At 41.1% G+C, this 21276-nt stretch overlaps 1 protein-coding gene across 2 annotated transcripts in view; it reads left to right on the top strand.

The window, feature by feature from the left end:
• The first annotated feature begins 2124 nt into the window (after positions 1–2124).
• Positions 2125–21276, top strand: part of gng12b (guanine nucleotide binding protein (G protein), gamma 12b) — a 73718-nt gene continuing 54566 nt past the window's right edge. Inside the window, exon 1 of one of the 2 annotated variants that reach the window (XM_024422019.2) lies at positions 2125–2462. The gene's annotated coding sequence lies outside the window, so the exon portion shown is untranslated. The remainder of the gene's footprint in view (positions 2463–21276) is intronic. The other variant, XM_024422020.2, reaches the window with a different exon arrangement.

The following is a 21276-nucleotide window of genomic DNA, read 5'->3' on the forward strand; positions in this document are numbered from 1 at the left end:
ATCTGGCCTTTATCTAAGAGTGGCAAGAAGAAAGCCATTTCTTAAAGATATCCTCTTGTCCAGATGTTGTTTAAAGTTTGCAGCCACCTGGTTGAGATTGCACACCAAACATGTGGAAGAAGGTATTTGGTCAGATGAAAGCAAAATTGAACTTTTGGGTCAACAATGCAGGTAGTTTGGAGGTGATATGGTCCTTGACTAGCTCATCAAAGAACCACCATCCCCATGCTGTCAAACATGGTGGGGCAGCATCATGGTTGAAAAGCCTGCATTTGGTTTTACAGCAGGGACAGGGAAGATGGAAAGTGTTGATGGGAAGCTGTTTGGAGCCAAATTAGGACCAGTTCTGGAAGAAAGTATATGGAGTGAGAGCAAAAGACCTGAGACTGGGTCACATGGGTCAATTTGTTCTGTTCCAACAAGACAATAATCCAAATCATAATTCAAAATCATTACAATGTTTTGGGACAAAAATAAACATATTTTATTGTTTTAGAATTCTAGTCAAAGTCCAGACCATTCCACCAGGTTAGAATCTGTGGGAAAGAACTGAAAACTCTGTTCTGCTTGGGTGATCTCCATCCAGATGCACAGTCACAGTGCCTTTTGCAGGAACCTTTGGAATGTGGAAAAAAATTCAGTCCATCCTGTTTCAAAACTCCCAGAAGACTCACACTGACAAGACAGATAACACTGGATCAACAGGTTAACGTCCTCTTCAAACTCTATCCATTTGAATATGTTTTGCAGGACAGCAATTTTTCAATTTTTATTTAATAAAATAATTTCAAATAAAGAAAATATTGACTCCACTTCGGATGATTGAAGGTCAAGAGCCATGATTCTTCAGAAAAAAATACAGTTTTATATCTTTATGTTTGAAGCCTGAAATGTGGCAAAAGGTCGCAAAGTTCAAGGGGGCCGAATACTTTCGCAAGGCACTGTATGTAGCGTTGAAGGTCCCCAAGAACACAATGGCCTCCATCATTCTTAAATGGAAGAAATTTGGAACCACCAAGATTTGGTGGAACCAACCAAGACTTCCTAGAGCTGGCCATCCGGCTAAACTGAGCAATTGGGGGAGAAGAGCCTTGGTCATGGAACCTGATGGTCATTCTGACAGAGCTCGAGAGTTCCTCTGTGGAGGTAGGAGAACCTTCCAGAAGGACAACCATCTCTGCAGCACTCCACCAATCAGGCCTTTATGTTAGAGTGGCCAGGCGGAAGCCACTCCTCAGTAAAAGGCACATGACAGTCCGCTTGGAGTTTGCCAAAAGGCACTTAAAGGGTACTCAGACCATGGGACACAAGATTCTCTGGTCTGATGAAACCAAGATTGAACTCTTGCCTGAATGCCAAGCGTCACGTCTGGAGGAAACCTGGCACCATCCCTACGGTGCAGCATGGTGGTGGCAGCATCATGCTGTGGGGATGTTTTTCAGCGGCAGAGACTGGGAGACTAATCAGGATCGAGGGAAAGATGAATGGAGCAGAGTACAGAGAGATCCTTGATGAAAACCTGCTCCAGAGCACTCAGGACCTCAGGACGCTAAGCACACAGTCAAGTGGCTTCAGGACACGTCTCTGAATATCATTGAGTGGCCCAGACAGAGGCCGGACATGAACCCGATCAAACATTTCTGGAAAGACCTGAAAATAGCCTGACAGAGCTTGAGAGGATCTGCAGAGAAGAATGGGAGAAACTCCCCAAATATAGGTGTGCCAAGCTTGTAGCGTCATACCCAAGAAGACTCAAGGCTTTAATCACTGCCAAAAGTGCTTCCACAAAGTACTGAGTAAAAGGTCTGAATACTTATGTAAATGTGATATATATATTTTTAAACAATTCTAAAAACCTGTTTTTGCTTTGTCATAATGCAATATTGTGTGTAGATTGATGAGGGGAAAAAAACAATTTCATACATTTTTGAATTTGGCTGTAACATAACAAATTGTGGAAAAAGTCAAGGGGTCTGAATACTTTCCGAATACACACATCAATATTCACATCGATAGGCCTAATACAGTAGCTATGAGATTGAGGAACAGTCAGGGAGGCAGGCTCACAGGCAGAGGGCGCCCTATATATAAAGAAGGAGAGTGGAGATAAATTGCACAATTCCAGTCCGCCCTCCAACCAGTTTTCCCCACCATTCCATGTAATTCAGACAGACCAGAGAGAAAAAAGCTCGTTCCTCCATTCTGTCTGTCACTCAGCCGTGCAGCTCAACGGAATCGCGATTGGCTAAAAGTCGACGGAGTCGGTCATAACAGTAGGTTAATGTTAATTAAAATAAAATATTAATTACTTTATACCCAAGAAAAGCACGACGACTCGATTTCAGCGGACTTCAAGATACTTTATCGACTCCAAGAAGCAATGAAAACAGATTTTTCGAAAATTGTGCAGCCCAAGAACTCTTAAGATTTTGCGCTTGGAACAGAGGCCAGCCATAAAGCAGGTGAGTGCAGAGCTAACGGGGTTCGATTAATGAGAACAGAATATACATAAATCAAAATCTATAGGCGTTAAGAGCACATGTCATTTAACTTCTACAGATTATAGTTGGTATGGATGTGTAGGATTAGGATACCTGCCTTTTTGTTACACGTCGGGTTTTTCTCACTCCTGCCTGTGTGATGCTGTTGTCTTGCCATATGGTCAGTCTCTTATCCCAAGTGGGTTTAAGCAAATGTGTAGCATCACTGTTTTACTCCAGCGCCAGCATAGTATATGTTCTTGTAATATATACATGTTTTTGTAATTACATAGTAATGGAGTTTTTGCTGTTGGGTAGAACAACTTGATGTTATCCTTTATGCTGTCTTCTACAGAGGAACTCAGACCCACACATGTCTGGGGTTGAATAAAACACCAATAATAATCTTTAATAATAAATCAATGTATGGCCCATCTCTACCTTATGTTTGTGTGTGGTGCCTTGAGGGTTAGCACACACTGCTGATATCAGCCTTTTCTGAATGAAATGTGATGAGTCCGAAATTTATGACTGTTGGTGTGTAGTTGCAGAGACAGTGCAAGGATACATTGACAGATCTGGAACTTGCTCTGTGTTCAATGTTTTAAGATTTTTTTTCTCCATCTCTGCTAAATGGTGAATCTAGATATTTTTTTCATCTCTGCTAAATAGTAAATCTATATATTTTTTTCATCTCTGGTAAATGATCAATCTAGATATTTTTTTCATCTCTGGTAAATGATAAATCTAGATATTTTTTTCATCTCTGGTAAATGACAATTCTAGATATTTTTTAAATCTTTGGTAAATGGTAAATATAGATCTTCATCTTCTCAGGAAGTGATCATAACCTCTTAGAAAAAAGGTGCTATATCTAGAACCTTAAAGGGTTATTTGGCTCTCTCCATAAGATAACCATTTGAAGAATGGTAAAACTCTTTTGGGTTCCATGTAGAACCCTTTCCATAGAGGGTTCTACGTGGAACAAAAAATGGTTCTACCTGTAACTAAAAAGGGTTATCCTATGGGGACAGCTGAAGAGCTGTTTTGTAACCCTTTTTTCTAAGAGTGTATGAATGCTGTTTTACCAGTCTGGTCTGGTTGAGCCTGTAAGGTACTGTGACCACTTCAGACACCTGCACTCTCACGTCCAAGACTTTATAAGATGACCTGTAAAGGAATTAACAAGAATAGCACATCTTCTTTAACTGTTGCCAAAGTTGACTTGAAAGCAGTAACCTTGGTTCAGAATGATGTCTGTCTGAAAGGCCTGATGAAGAGTCACCATTATTAGTGTGTCAGTGTTCTTTGCCCACTAGACTTACAGTACATGTACCATAAATTAATATCTTCTTTCACCTTCAAAAGGTCTGAGCCTGTTCATGCCATGCAAGCGTTTTGAATGTAGAAATGTAATGTCATTATATAAGAAACCACTGCTGTAGATAATTTAAGGTGAATCAAAAGGTCAGGCGAGAAGTGGAGTAACCACCTGTGACTTTTTGTCCCAAATGGCACCCTATTATGTATTATTGAATAGAGCCCTAATGCACTAGCCTATATAGGGAATAGGGATCTTTTTGGGATGCAGTTTTTGAATCAGTTTGAAGTTCCTGTGATTCTGACAGGTTCTAGTTCCCCCTGCCTTAATCTGGTTTGATGATTCAGTTAACATGGCATGGATTAACAGAGATTAAACTACACATAAGGGATAACAAGGGGATGATTGTTCTTTTCCTTAATTCTCTTCCCCCATGCCCCTCTCCCACTCTTCTATTCGTCAACGCCAGTTACACTGGCAAGCCACAGCTATTGGTTTAATATGAGGAGGAACATCCTTTGTTTGGTTTTGTCTGTCAACCAACCCTTGTTAGAGCCTATCAGAGTAATGAACTTTGTGTGTGTGTGCAGTGGTGGAAAAATGACCCAATTGTCATACTTGAGGAAAAGTAAAGATATCTAAATAGAAAATGACTCAAGTAAAAGTGAGTCACCCAGTAAAATATTACTTGAGTAAAAGTTTGAAAGTATTTGGTTTTAAATATACTGAAGTATCAAAAGTAAAAGTATAAATCATTTAAAATTCCTTATATTAAGCAAACCAGACGGCACAATTTTCTTGTTTAAAAAATGTCCGCATAACCAGGGGCACTTTCCAACACTCAGACATAATAACAAAATGAAGCCTTCATGTTTAGTGAATCCGCCAGATCAGAGGCAGTAGAGATGACCAGGGGGGTTCTCTTGATACGTGCTTGAATTGGACCATTTTCCTGCAAAGCATTCAAAATGTAATGAGTACTTTTGGGTGTCAGGAAAAATGTATGGAGAAAAACATACGTTGTTTTCTTTAGGAATGTAGGGAAGTAAAAGTAGTCAAAAATATAAATAATAAAGTACAGATACGCCCAGAAACGACTTAAGTCGTACTTTAATGTATTTTTGCTGAAGTACTTTACACCACTGTGTATGTGTGTATCAAAGTGATGAAGTTATTCTGACGCTGTGAATGAAGGCAGCACTCTGTTCAACACCAAAAGGCGGATCATGCAGAACGTTAGAATGAAACATTTTTGAGTGGTTTCTACTTAACCAGCCTCATCATAGACAGACTCCTCACAGGTCATTGTATTATAAAGCATGGTCTACAGGGATGCCTTTGCACTAGGCTACTCCAGCTCCTATGCCAAACTGCATCCCATAGGGCAGAACTGTCTGAAATGTTCGTAAACGGGTTGTAATGATGTTATTTCGAACATCGTTGCCCTCTGGAATTGGGTTATGTTGTAAAGACTGTATATATCTGCATGCAGGTTGAAGAAAGCCTATAGGTTTGTCTGTATTCCTGTATGGGTGGCCCCAGTTGAGCATTTGATTCGCAGACAGTCCCAGTAGTGCATCCAGTTTTCAGTGGTATTTTTGTTGTGTCTCAACAACCCAGTCAGACCCCACTGTGTCATTCATTTGTTTGTGAACTCAGCTGTTCCCTTGGCTGTGTTGTTTTTATTCTCAGTCTCTGAAAGCGTTTTGAGTTCCTCAAGCAGCCAGATGAGAGATTATGCTGTGCCCTGCCATTGTGTGGGCCTACAGTGGTTAGAAAGGTCAGTGTGTGGAACAACCAGCCAGACATACTGAACACTGACTATAAGAATAACACTCAATTCTAAAGCTTATTTGAACTAATGTCCACTGAATATGGTGATGGGTTTTAGGGATTATTGTCGATCCAATATGAGGAAAGGTTTAGTGATTTATGAGACGTTACAGTCAGTAATATGTGATTAAACCTGCTGAATCACAGAGGAATGACAAACAGCTTGTCATAGCAGGAAGCAACCAAAACAGGGTTAAAACGGACAATTTCACCTTTCCCCCTGGGGCTCCGAAAGCGTAGCTCTTTTATCTGGAATGGGGCAGAATGATGACGTCATAGGTAGCGTTGCCTGGACAACTGAGCAGTGTAGATGGAATTAAAAGCCTCCATGCCAGTCCTCATCTGTATCATTGGGTTAGCAGGGCGTCTCCCATTCATTCACACCAACAGATACACACACACACACACACAAGAACAACACGCACGACACGTGCACACGTGTCTGTATGTCGTGTGTTATTTGTGTGCGTGTTGTGTGTGTGTGTGTGTGTGTGTGTGTGTGTGTGTGTGTGTGTGTGTGTGTGTGTGTGTGTTGTGCGTGTGGTGTGTGTGGTGTGTGTGTGTGTGTGGAACGAACTGCTGACTGAAGACAGGACAGCCGGGTGTTTGTGCGGTTGAGTCCGTTTCTGCGATAACATTGACTCTTAACAACATGATGAAACTTTGTTGCTCCTTGCTGGAACCAGCAAAGTGTTGTACCAAAGGATGAAAATGGGCTTAGAAACTCTAACCCTGGAAATTTGACTGATAAACTTATGCGTACACTCGTAATGTCTGCCTGGTATTGTGATGCAATATTGGCCATCGTAATGTAGCATGTTCATTCAAATGATGTTAACTGATGTGACTCATGCAATGGAGTCTATTTTTTGCAACGTCAGTTGAGTTGAATCAACAAATCACAGCACATATTGATGGGTACACTTCCTGGTTTTACTTCCTGCTTCGCTCCTATGGGTACACTCGCAATGGCCACCAGTCCACCCATTATGCCATAATGTTTTTGCTATTTGAATGGTTATTACGGAGACCCCGGTTATTTGACTGACCAATTACCATCATCCAAAATTCCATTACCGTTACAGCCCTACTGTAACATCGACGCAGGGAGTCAGGGAACAGGGGCAGTTAGTGAGTTTAATATTAACGAACATAGAAGGATGCAAAACAAGAGAAACGTCTGACAAGAAAACATAACCAATACTGTTTGATAATAAAAGAGTGCTATATAAAGGGTAAGTAATCAGGGAGTAATGCAGTTCAGGTGTGAGTAAAGATGGGTTGCCAGGACCGGGGGTTAGTAGAACGGCGATGTCGAGCACCTGGGCGCGGGAGTAGACGTGACACCTACGTTGTGCTCTCTAGTGGAACACAGGTGAAAATGAATGATATTTAAAGAGACTAGTCCACTTGGAGTGGTGTGTGTGTGACTGTGTGTGTGGGGTGGGGTGGCGGGGTTGGGTGATGGAAGGAAGTTATTTTTGGAAGCCGACATCAGTGTGACGTTGGGGGCCAATCTGGTGCTGTTGTTGGAGTGCCATTCTGTTGTGTCTGAGTTAATGAATGAGATTTATTATAATTCCAAGCCCTGCTGCTCTGTATGCCCAAACCTGTTCAACCCAATAGTGGCAGGTCATACTGCATCATAATAACAGTACATGATTCTGTTCACAGCTTCACCCTTTAAAGGCACACCCACTAGCCTTTCTTGAACTTGTGATTACTGTACAGAATGAATAACACACACAATCGTGTCTAAAAACAAACAAATGCCAATCAGGGCGTCTGTTCTTCTTCTTCATCTCTGACTTCATCTCTGATCCCCCCCAGTTCTCCAAAACTAAAACATACAAGTGTTAGGGCCACACTGTTGACTGGATGCAAAGGAGTGTGTGTTGTTTGTGTGTGTGTGTGTGTGTGTGTGTGTGTGTGTGTGTGTGTGTGTGTGCGTGTGCGTGTGTGTGTTGTGTGCAGTGCTTTTTGTAAGTACATGGAGTAGCCAGCCAAATAGAAAAAGTTGCCACCCAGGGAGTTCCTGTCTGGGGGGGCATGCCCCTCACAATATTTGTTTGCAGAACAAGCTCTATTTTGGTGGCCTCTGGTACATTCTAATGCCTTGATTCCAGCTGAAATACACAGCTGCATTATTGAATACTTTAATGACTTTACCTCCCAGATTGGTCAAATGAGTTGTGGTATAGAAAGACATGTCTTTACAATTAAAATGACTGAAAATGTATCAATTCAGTGTGCTGTTAGTTGTTCTGGGTATCGTTTAGGCCTTGGCCAATATGATCAGGACTATGTTCTAAGTAAGATAGGTTATTGTTAAAAAAAGGCTATCTTAATTAAAGTCATATTTACAGTTGTACTGCAACATATATGAATTGCCACAATGATGTTTGCTTTTCAAATGATATGTTTTCTTGGCTCTGCTGCTGAGGACACCTTTGAATCCTAGGAAAATACAAATAAGTTATTTGGTTTACTTGTCCTGATGCAATACCATGGACATATAACGATGTTGTATGATTTATGAATAGCAGATGAACTTTATTCAGTCAATTCGACACCTTTTATAAACTAGTCATCACTTCCTGTTCGGTCATCAATCAAAGAACAGTAAATAGCCTATGCTCCCGTCTCCGTGGCTGGCTATAGTAGGCCTATGAAACAGGTGAAAGAACATAATTGAATGTGCCACAAAACAATAATTAAGTAGATTTCAACTAATTGTCACCACGTACATTACATGGGACATGTAAATTCACTTACAGGAGACGATGAAGAAGCATCATGCTCTGTGAAAATAAATTTGATTGCAGCCCACCAGAGTGCACAAAAATAACACAGGTACCGAGAGGTGGGACAGACAGCAGGCTGACAAACCAGCTCTGTCCCTGTCATCGGTTGCTTTGTGGCTGACAGGTGTCTGTCCTATCATTAGATCACTAGAAGATGGATATCGTTCATTCTAGCGGTAGAAAGCTATACAGACTTTTCTGACTAACGAATTGAAACTTTAAAATTTAATAGAAGCCTAGTTAATTAATGAAGTGGAAAAAGTACCCGGCTAACAATGGAAAACACTGTGTGTGTGTGTTCATGTGCTATATGTTCATCTGTGGTCTGCAGACTGCAGTCCAGTTCTGCACTTCCTTGTTGGATGTCCTTGTGTCACTCCCCTGTAGAGCAGACATACATCCTGCTCCCTACTAAGTGAAGGTCAATCCTGGTCCTTCAGGACTATCTAGGGTGTGTTGTAAATGCAGACTAATGGCTGAACTCTAGTACTGTACTGTAGCTGACAGTGGTCAACATTAGCTAGGTCACCTCCAGACAATACGATGTCAGACAGAGAGCCTTGTTGTGAACCACAGACGGTGTGGAAGCTGCTGTCACACAGTTGTGATGGGGTATTTATAGACTCCTGTGCTTTTGAGTGTGTGCTTGCGCTAGCTCTCCCTTCTCTCCCCTAACGTCATCCTAGCCTCCTGCCGACCAATGTATTGGGCAGACACACAGCCACAGTTATATTATATACATTCAGTCTGTTTCCTACATGCGTCTCTAATAAAGAACACCATAATTGACTATTTAACTAACTCCTACTTCTTGCCCGATTCCCTTCGTCCCATGAGTCATTAGTGCTTACCTGTAGGGGCCTTGACTGACTGACTTGTATTGAGTGCATACATTGCTTAAATGGTTAAATGGCTTAAATGGTGTCCTGGAAACCAGCTCTTAGATATCTCGAGCTAACCTTAGAGGGGCCACACCCATGCACTAGTTCTCACCTGAGAGCAGAGCAGGCCTTGTTGACATTGGAGCTGGTCAGTAGGAAAGATGAAGCTCTGGATAAATAGTATTATGCAAGCCACTTACTCTTAATAACACATCTCTAGGCCAAATGCTACTCACCCTCAGGCTGTATCTCAAATGATACCCTATTCCCTACACAGTGCACTATGTAGAGCCTTTTGGGTCCTGGTCAAAAGGTATGCACTATAGGGAATAGGGGGCCATTTGGGATGCAGACAGTCACTACAAGAGTAGGCAGACAGCTTGTTGCGCATTTATTACAAGTCTGTTACGTGTCAGAGCAGAGAATCCAGTGGGCACTGGCCAGTGCCACGGTGATGCTGCTGTTTACGTGGATATGTGGTGGTGGCCACAATAGCTGAGCTAAGGGTGCATCCTAAATGGCACCTTATTTCTGGAATACAACACAACTTTTATTGCACTATAAAGGGAAAGGGTGCTATTTTGGATAAACACTAAAGACTGGAGAAGCCATAGCAAAGGGAAGTAACAGGTTGCTTAGCAACTGCCAGTGGGTAATAAAACATCTTTACATCTTACAATAAAATACATACATCGATTGAGTCTAAGAACTACAGTATATCATAATGAATAATAATTGATCATGTTCTACCTCAATGACCTCGTACCCCTGCACATTGACTCTGTACTGGTACCCAGTGTATATAGCCAAGTTATCATTACTCATTGTGTATCTATTATTACTTTGTTACGTGTTTTACTTTTCTATTATTTCTCTATTTTCTTTCTCACTGCATTGTTGGGAAGGACCCGTAAACATTTCACTGTTAATCCATGCCTGTTGTTCCTAGGTTACCATGGTTGGATTGTATTGGGTTGGCATAATGCATGTTGTTACTGGTCATTTCTATGTAAAAGGACCCATAAGCACAACATTTTACATTTATAGGAGCATATAACATTTGGTGTCAAATGAAAGCTAAGAGTCTATATTTTTGGGAAATGAAGGCATACATACATACATACATACATTTTCCCACCATTTTCCATTCTAAAAATGGAATAAGCTATGGCTTTGATTTCTGGTCACACAGATGGAAAAGGGGTCTTAAAAAATATCTACTAGAAAAAGTCTTAAAAGGTATAAGAAATACATCATACATAAAAACCCAATCATGTTGAAGTAAAGGCAACTAATATCAACATTTATATTTGGTTTTGACCAAAAACCCACTTATGTTTAAGATATCTTCTAATTTCTCTCCCTCGTGAGGGATGATTATGAAAGTTCACAGAAGTAACAAGGTAGACCTAACAATGAGCTAGTGTTTTTACTGATAACAATTGGGTTTATGAATTATTAAGTGATTAAAACACATCACTCGGGGGGACAAAATGGCGCCGTAGAGAGAACACGGTGTTTCGGCGAGCTCTCGTGGCATTCGTAAATTTATATTCTTACATTAATCTCCTAGCTTGAAAAAGTGGTAGAATTGGCTAAATAAGTTACCATATAATGAGTCTTGACGACTATTTCGCAAAAATCTCCGACAACATGCCCAATAGAACTACTAAGAAGTCGACCAAAACCACCACCCCTGTGGATGTGCATGAGGAGCTAGCTAACGTTAGCGAAGCTAACACCATTGCGGATCCAGGCACAATGGACCTGATGATTCAAAAGATAACTGATAACATTACTAAAGTGATCGATGCTAAGATAAGAACGGTCTTGGAAGCAATAGCAGGCCATTCAGCTGAAATACAGAGAGTTGTGAAACGTGTTGTTGAGGCGGAAGGAAGAATTGCTGCAGTGGAAACTTCAACTACATCTATGGACGCTAAGATAAAAGCACTTGAGAAACAGGTGCGCGAAATGGCGGAGCACATTGACGACTTGGATAATCGAGGACGCAGATGCAATATTCGTGTTGTGGGACTCCTGGAAAATTCTGAAGGGACACGTTCAGTAAAATTCTTTGAGGAATGGATCCCTGGCTACCTACAAATGGACACTAAGGCTGGTCGTGTGAAGCTGGCCAGAGCCCATCGCTCTCAAGCACCGATACCCGGTCCCAATCAACCCACGGCCGGTGGTTATAAAGTTCCACAACTTCACCGACAAGCAGCGCGTCATGGATGCTGCTAGAAACATCGGCTCTGATGGTAGTCAACATAAAGGTCCAAAGGTCTCATTCTTCAATGATTATTCCACAGCGGTTGTACGAAGACGCAAAGCGTTTGATGAGGCGAAGGCTTGACTCAGGAGAATGAATATGGACTACGCACTGTTGTACCCGGCCACATTGAAGATTATGGTCAACGGATCACCTAAAAAGCTCTACACACCTGAAGAGGCTGCTGCGTTTATTGACTCTCTCGGGTAAATTACTTTAAGCTGCACCTCCACAGCATTGGATAACTTTGTTTATTTTTGGTTGAATCTGATCATGAAACAGTGGTGTGAGTCCTCACGTACTCCGGCTCAGTAATATTCATATCTTTATTATTTTTCTTGCTAAAGTAATAGCCGCTATAGCTCAGGCTGAGATATGTGTGAATCCATATTGGTGCCCAGGCTTGGTTTTAGGTGGAAGAGCCTCAATCTTCTTCTATTGATTTTCTTTTCCATACATATAAAGGATGAGGCTATTGAGCGACAATGCAGACTTAAGAGTCTACATTGAAGAGTTGAAATCCCCTGCATGTTAGCTAGTGGGAAAACCCCCTTTTGGATCTTTACATGTTTAATTTTTGGGTTTAGTATAGTTCGAGTTCAGGGTTCATATCGTTTGTTTATGCTCAGTGAGATAGAGGAGAGTTCAACACATGGAAAAAGGTACCACCCCACTTTTACAGTAGGATCCAGTCTGGATATTGAATGGTCAAGATACAATGGCAGGTAACAGACTGCGTGTATGTACATGGAACATTAGAGGGAGCCATAACATCATTAAAAGGAAGGTACTGTCTTTTTTTGAAAAAAGAAAATATTGATATTGCCCTGTTGCAAGAAACTCACCTGAAATTACAACAAGGGGGGTTTGGTCAAGTGTTTTTCTCATCGTTTACATCCAGAAGTAGAGGTGTAGCAATTCTGGTGAAAAAGAACTTACCACTTAAGGTCTTGAATTGTGTGAAAGATAAATTTGGTCGCTTTGTTGTAATTAATGGTACTTTACAAGGGCAGAACATTGCCATAATGAATATTTACTTCCCCCCTGCTCACCCCCCTGATTTCCTCACTAAGGTATTTCTAGACTTTTCAGAATTAAACTCGGACACTGCAGTGGTTGGAGGAGATTTTAACTGCTTGTTGACCCCCTTATTGATAAGTTTCCCAGCGGTATAGCTTCACTCTCTCCTCAAGCTAAGTCACTTAAAGCTATTTGTGATGATCTGGGGTATGCGGATGTCTGGAGAGCTTTTCATCCCTCCAACAGAGAGTTCACTTTTTTCTCTGCACCTCATGGATGTCAGACTAGAATAGATTATTTTTTTATGCCCAGGACGTCTTTGCAGTCTGTTTTATCCGCTAGGATAGGAATCATAGTCATATCTGATCATGCTGAGGTGATCCTGGACATAAAACTGAACGGGCCAATCAATCGGTCAAGACATTGGAGGTTGAACACAACCATTCTTAAAGACCATACATTCACATCATATTTTATTACAGAGTTTAAAGCATTTTTCTCTATTAACTCTCAATCAACAGATAACCCCTCGCTCCTTTGGGAGACCTGTAAAGCGTATGCCAGGGGTCTGATTATGTCATACACAGCTACTAAGAGACGGAAAAAGCGGGAAAAGCAAAAAATGTTAGAGGGTGAATTAGGAACTAAAGAGAAGGACTACATTACAACACCCACTCCTGCCTTATTAAAGGAAATATCAGTCATTAGATCAACGTTAGACTCTCCTAACACAGGACGCTGAAAAGAAAATGAGATTTGTCAGGCAAAAGCTATATGAACATGGCGATAAGCCAGGAAAGTACTTGGCATACCTAGCTAAAAAGAGGGCTGACTCTCAGTCAATTGCTACTATTACTGATTCTGATTGTAATCATTTATATGAAAATAAATTGATAAGTGACTCATTTAAGAAATTTTATACAAACCTTTATGCCTCAGAACTGCCAAAGGATGCACCCAAATGAATGGAGAACTTCTTTTGTAAGATTGAGCTCCCTACTATCTCCGAAGAGCAGAGGTCCCTCCTTAATACCCCTATTACCAAGGAAGAGATAATTAAGAATCTGCAAAATGGTAAGGCCCCAGGACCAGACGGGTTTTGTAGTGAGTTCTATAAAGAGTTCCATGGCCTGATCCTTGAGCCATTGCATGATATGTTTAACCACTCATTTTCAAATGACCAACTCCCTCAAACGCTGAGAGAAGCCAACATTTCACTTATTCTCAAAAAGGGAAAATGTCCAGAGTCTTGTTCCTTGTACAGACCAATTTCCCTTCTGAATGTTGATTGAAAATTGCTTTCTAAAATTCTAGCCACAAGATTAGAGGACTCACTGCCACTAATTGTGAAAGGAGACCAAACTGGCTTCATTAGGGGCCGTAAGTCATGCAACAATGTCAGGCGGCTTCTTAATGTAATTCAAGCCTACCAACAAAGTGCTGTGGATGGTCTTGTGCTCTTCCTAGATGCTGAGAAAGCATTTGATCGTGAGTGGTCTTACCTATTATTTGCTCTAAATAAATTTGGTCTGGGGGACAACTTTATAAAATGGGTGAACGTTTTATATGATGATCCTCAGGCTGCTGTCCTTACTAATGGGCTAAGGTCAAATAGCTTCTCTATACACAGAGGTACCAGACAGGGCTGTCCTTTATCCCCCCTCCTCTTTGCACTCGTTATGCCTGCTATACAGGGGCTGCTCATTGATGTTCACCATAAAATAAGCTTGTATGCTGATGATGTCCTGATATTCATCTCTAGTCCCGAGACTTCAATTACATCTCTTATTAATATTATTGAATTATTCAGCGAATTCTCAGGCTACAAGATTAACCTTACTAAGTCAGAGGCTATGCCACTTGGTAGCCTACACTCTGTACCTAATACTTCTCCCCCCTTCCCTTTTAAATGGTCTCCCTCAGGTTTCATGTATCTGGGTATATTTGTAACTCCTAAATTCCAGCTAATGTACAAAGCCAATTTTCTTCCCTTGTTTGATACAATAAGACAGGATCTGGAGCGCTGGAACTCTCTCACGATTTCTTGGTTGGGTAGAATATCCCTCTTGAAAATGAACATTTTACCTAGACTACTTTACCCAATCCAAATGATTCCAGTATTACTCTCCAATAAGGTAATAAAGGATGTAAATGGATGGCTAAGTTCCTTTATATGGAGTAAACGCAAGCCAAGACTTAAGATGGCAATATTGCAGCTGCCAAGTTCTATGGGCGGCTTGGACCTGCCCAATATCAGATTCTATCAATGGTGTGCCCACCTTTGTTATATTTCTGACTGGATCACAAATGATGACTCCTCTATTTGGTTAGACATTGAGACTTCTCTTTCAAAATACCCCTTACAGGATCGTTTATTTTTCAGAAGTTTCAAGTCTGTAGAAGATCACTGTAATAATCCCGTTACACTTAACACACTCAAAGTATGGAGGTCAGTTCAACGCTTCCTGGGAAGGTCCAATCTAACCTCTGCTCTTACCCCAATTCTTAACAAACCAGATTTCAGTCCAGGATTGCTGGATGCTGGCTTTAACTTATGGCTTAATAAGGGCATACGCAGGCTAAATGACTTATTTGCTGATAAGATTTTGTTGTCATTTGAGCAGATGGTCGAGAAATATCGACTCCCAAAGCAGGACTTTTTCCGCTTCCTACACGTAAGACATTATATTCTGAAGAGCACCACCTTAATTGGTAACCTAGATGTGTCTGTCATTGAAAGAATGCTTTTTTTCCCACAAAGGAAAATGTCTGTAAGTCTGTTTTATGATACTTTTAAGGTCCTTTTCTGCTGTCAACACACAGAGGCTGAAACAAGTGTGGGAGAAAGAATTGTCTGTTACTATTGACGAAGAGATGTGGGAGGACATTTGGAGATATGCAAAAACAATATCTATATGTAACCGTACTAGAGCAATCCAATTAAGAATAATACACAGATTGCATATATCCCCAAGGAGGCTTTACAACATCCTTACCTTCGCAGCGAGGAAAAACATCCTTTTACAGTGGATTAGTGATAAGGTTCCTTCTATTAAAGATTGGCATAAGATACTATTTGAATGGGTGCCTCTGGAATATCTGACATGTACATTGCATTCTAAAACAGACCAGTTCTACAAAGTATGGGAACCTTATCTAAATTACCTAGAACCTGAGGTATCAGCTATTATGCTGCAAGGATTCTCTTAGAATGGCGGGGTTCTATGTATTTCAGAACTACACTGTACGTTCCATGTGTGGAACCTAACCTCTTGGTTTAAACTGAGCTTTTTTGTTTAATTTCTGTTTGTAAGTTTGTTTAAAATGTATGTATTGAGAGACGCAATGATGGTGATGGGGTGAGAGAAGCACCGAGCGGGAAGTGGTGTACGTATGCATGGGTATATGTATGTGTGTGTATGTATGTGTGTGTATGTATGTATGTGTATATATATGCGCGTAGATATGTGTAAGTGGGTGCTGTTTTTCTTGTTTTTGTTCTGTGTGCTTTGTCTCTGTTGTTGTATCTCTTAATATGGGTGAACATGGTGAAATTCCAATAAAAATACTGTTACAAAAAAAACACATCACTCTGTTACACAATCGGAAACAGAGTGACCGAAAAATCAGTAACAGAAGGACTGCAATTGATTTGGCCACAATGGGAAATCATTGTAGTCACAAACCGCAGTTGCAGTAGAGCACAGTACAACACAGTTCAGTAGATGTCTATGATTGGTACAGATATGCTTACCCTGGCGAGACGTTTTGATAACCGTGTAAATCTCTCTAGGACAAGGTGACTTTTAGCAATATATTCGCCTGTATTTACCCCAAAAAATGAAACGCTCATTAGCTGCTAATGTGGGTGTTAAAAAGAGCTACAAATGCCATGATGATCTGGATGAGATTGCTGAATCGAGGCAAAGGTATGAATCTCTGGATTAACTATCTAATGTTAACTACATTTAGTAATTCATAAATTGGTAAAGTGCCTTTTAAATGAACAATTCTGTGAACTCTCTTGTGCAGGTTTTAAATCGACACAATATCTGTTAGCAAAGGTGTCAGCTAGACATGACGAGCAGGAGCTTGCAGGGATTTGTAGTCTTCCATGACGTCTACTTTGATGCTAATTAGCATGTTTGAATCTGAGAGTAAATAGAGCTGAAATATATTAATAAATGTCACCTTGTCCGAGAGAGATTTGCATGGTTATCAAAACGTCACCCCAGGATAAGCCTACGCAAAACACAGCCCTTATTTTAAGTGTTTCTAAAATCCCCTATGGGAAAAATGAATGGTGCAAAAACGATTGGAACCATGTCCCTGTTTGACCGCTAGGTTTTATGGGTATTATGACACCTCCACTGTTGCCTCTATTGCCATATGGTAACCTAAATATTTTTGAATTACTGGTAGATAATGTGTCCTTCTTGGAATATTCAGAAAGAACAACGCCATGACTGCATCCCAAATGGCACCCTATTACTCCCTTTATAATTCATTACTTTTTCCCCCCTTTCAAGTTGATACAAGGAATGAAAATGTAAACTTTGTCGTTATCATGAAGAGTTTATTTTAGTTTCAAGCCTTCTAGAGACACCAAAAGTGGGGCCTATCATCATATTTGAATCACTGAAGTAAAATAAGTGAAGTATTTGAACGTTGCTAGCCATGACACTTTATGACCTGTTATTTTGTTTAAAGGTTTCATCTGGAGTGGCGCTCTCTCTGGTCTCCATGACGAGTTTCCTGCCCGCTTCCCAGTGATCCAGAAACCCACAAATGTCCCCAGCCCTTTAGAGAAGTAGCTGGGTGGCATTTTACACACAAACATGCACATGCTCAAAGTCTCCTCTGACTGTAACTGTAACTCTCTTAACCATTCCAGTAGGGACTAGGCTACTCTTGTCTTGTTCTCCTGTGTTTCCTTCCCAGTGACCCATAAAACAAAACAATGCCTCTGATACTGAATACTTGCTTTGCTATGTCTGTTGCTCCGTTGCTGTAGCCCGCTCCCACTAACTGACCCATCTTTGACCCATTAAACAAAATACCTCCCTGATACTGAATTCTTGATTTGCTCTGTCTGTTACGGTTTACTCAAAATGTTCGTAGATGTTTGCCCGAAACAAATTGCTCCATTTATGGCTAAGTCCTGAACATTTAAGCCATTTAAGCTCAGATGGACCCAAAGTGCTAAACACTGCAGGCTTACTACACCCACACTAAGAAGAAAAGCTTATATCCAGAACCTAAACACTGCAGGCTTACTACACCCACACTAAGAAGAAAAGCTTATATCCAGAACCTAAACACTGCAGGCTTACTATACCCACACTAAGAAGAAAAGCTTATATCCAGAACCTAAACACTGCAGGCTTACTATACCCACACTAAGAAGAAAAGCTTATATCCAGAACCTAAACACTGCAGGCTTACTATACCCACACTAAGAAGAAAAGCTTATATCCAGAACCTAAACACTGCAGGCTTACTACACCCACACTAAGAAGAAAAGCTTATATCCAGAACCTAAACACTTCAGGCTTACTACACCCACACTAAGAAAAAAAGCTTATATCCAGAACCTAAACACTTCAGGCTTACTATACCCACACTAAGAAGAAAAGCTTATATCCAGAACCTAAACACTGCAGGCTTACTACACCCACACTAAGAAGAAAAGCTTATATCCGGAACCTAAAAAGCTTACTATATCTAAGAAGAACCTAAACACTGCAGGCTTACTATACTTATATCCAGAACCTAAACACTAAGAACTAAGAAAAAAGCTTATATCCAGAACCTAAACACTGCAGGCTTACTATACCCACACTAAGAAAAAAAAAAGCTTATATCCAGAACCTAAACACTTCAGGCTTACTACACCCACACTAAGAAGAAAAAAAGCTTATATCCAGAACCTAAACACTTCAGGCTTACTACACCACACTAAGCTTACTATACCCACACTAAAAAAAAGCTTATATCCAGAACCTAAACACTTCAGGCTTACTATACCCACACTAAGAAGAAAAGCTTATATCCAGAACCTAAACACTGCAGGCTTACTACACCCACACTAAGAAGAAAAGCTTATATCCGGAACCTAAAAGGCTTCTTCAGTTGTCCCCATAGGAGAAAAAAGGGGAACCCTTTTTGGTTCCAGGTCAAACTATTTTGGGTTCCATATAAAACCCTTTCCACAGAGGGTTCTACATGGAACCCAAAAGAGTTCTACCTGGAACCAAAAAGGGTTCCCCTATTGGGACAGCCGAATAACTATTTTGGAACCGTTTTTCCTAAGAGTGCACTAAACCTATGGGAGATCAATGAGGACCAAAAATTGTCCTATGCACCCAATAACACCCAATAACTGTTCTAATTCTTTTATGGGTTTAGCTTATAGATCTTAGATGGTCCAGTTGGCCCACCAGACTCTCCCCAGCTCCCCTTGTCATCATTGACAGTTCAAAAGTGAGTGACATTGTTTCATTTGCTCAGTATGGAGAGTGCCATATATGTCCTCCTCTGTAACAAGATCCTCGTGGCTATAGATAAGAGGAAAGTGTTGTGTTGATTCAGAGAGCATACACACACAGCACAACAGAGAAATCTGGGATCAGCTCTGATACAGACGATGGTCTGACTGGTTTCACTGGAATGTGTTGAAGAATGATAGACTCTGAATGACTGGCAATGGTGGCAAGTTGAAGCTGAGGCTGACTCCACCTGAAATTGTGTGGTCACCAGTCATTGTTTACTGTACTTCAAACAGGATGAGACAGCCTATGCTACTCTCTTGGTTCTGATGATGACACGGGTCATCATCACAAGTTACACAGGATATGTCACGTTCTGACCATCGTTCTTGTGTGTTTTCCTTGTTTTAGTGTTGGTCAGGACGTGAGCTGGGTGGGCATTCTATGTTGTGTGTCCGGTTTGTCTATTTCTATGTTTGGCCTGATATGGTTCTCAATCAGAGGCAGGTGTTAGTCATTGTCTCTGATTGGGAACCATATTTAGGTAGCCTGTTTTGTGTTGGGTTTTGTGGGTGATTGTTCCTGTCTTAGTGTTTGTAGCACCAGATAGGACTGTTTCGGTTTTTTCACATTTCTTGTTTTGTAGATTGTTGTATTTTCATCTTTATTAAAGATGTACAAAACTAACCACGCTGCATTTTGGTCCGCCTCTCTTTCACCAGAAGAAAACCGTTCCAGGATATGAATGTAAACCTAATACACACAATCTAGTCAAGGAATGGGAGAAGAATAATAAGAATAAAATATATGGGTGAGCAGTGACAGGGCGGCTAAGATGCAATAGAAAGTAAAGGATATAGTATACAGTATACACAGTCGTGGCCAAAAGTTTTGAGAATGACACAAATATTAATTTTCACAAAGTCTGCTGCCTCAGTTTGTATGATGGCAATTTGAATATACTCCAGAATTTTATGAAGAGTGATCTGATGAATTGCAATTAATTGCAAAGTCCCTCTTTGCCATGCAAATGAACTGAATCCCCCAAAAACATTTCCACTACATTTCAGCCCTACCACAAAAGGACCAGCTGACGTCATGTCAGTGATTCTCTCGTTAACACAGGTGTGAGTGTTGACGAGTACAAGGCTGGAGATCACTCTGTCATGCTGATTGAGTTCCATTAACAGACTGGAAGCTTCAAAAGGAGGGTGGTACTTGGAATCATTGTTCTTCCTCTGTCAACCATGGTTACCTGCAAGGAAACACGTGCCGTCATCATTGCATTGCACAAAAAGGGCTTCACATGCAAGGATATTGCTGCCAGTAAGATTGCACCTAAATCAACCATTTATCGGATCATGAAGAACTTCAAGGAGAGCGGTTCAATTGTTGTGAAGAAGGCTTCAGGGCACCCAAGAAGGTCCAGCAAGCGCCAGGACCGTCTCCTAAAGTTGATTCAGCTGCGGGATCGGGGCACCAGTAGTACAGACCTTGCTCAGGAATGGCAGCAGGCAGGTGTGAGTGCATCTGCACGCACAGTGAGGCGAAGACTTTTAGAGGATGGCCTGGTGTCAAGAAGGGCAGCAAAGAAGCCACTTCTCTCCAGGAAAAACATCAGGGACATACTGATATTCTGCAAAAGGTACAGGGATTGGACTGCTGAGGACTGGGGTAAAGTCATTTTCTCTGATGAATCCCCTTTCCGATTGTTTGGGGCATCCAGAAAAAAGCTTGTCCGGAGAAGACAAGGTGAGCACTACCATCAGTCCTGTGTCATGCCAACATTAAAGCATCCTGAGACCAGTCATGTGTGGGGTTGCTTCTCAGCCAAGGGAGTGGGCGCACTCACAATTTTTCCTAAGAACACAGCCATGAATAAAGAATGGTACCAACACATCCTCCGAGATCAACTTCTCCCAACCAACCAGGAACAGTTTGGTGACGAACAATGCCTTTTCCAGCATGATGGAGCACCTTGCCATAAGGCAAAAGTGATAACTAAGTGGCTCAGGGAACAAAACATCTATATTTTGCGTCCATGGCCAGGAAACTCCCCAGACCTTAATCCCATTGAGAACTTGTGGTCAATCCTTAAGAGGTGGGTGGACAAACCAGTTATTTGACAGCATGCCAGGGCAGATTGTAGAGGTCTTGAAAAAGAAGGGTCAACA

This window comes from Oncorhynchus tshawytscha, linkage group LG05 (genome assembly GCF_018296145.1).
Source record: "Oncorhynchus tshawytscha isolate Ot180627B linkage group LG05, Otsh_v2.0, whole genome shotgun sequence".
Lineage (NCBI taxonomy): Eukaryota > Metazoa > Chordata > Actinopteri > Salmoniformes > Salmonidae > Oncorhynchus > Oncorhynchus tshawytscha.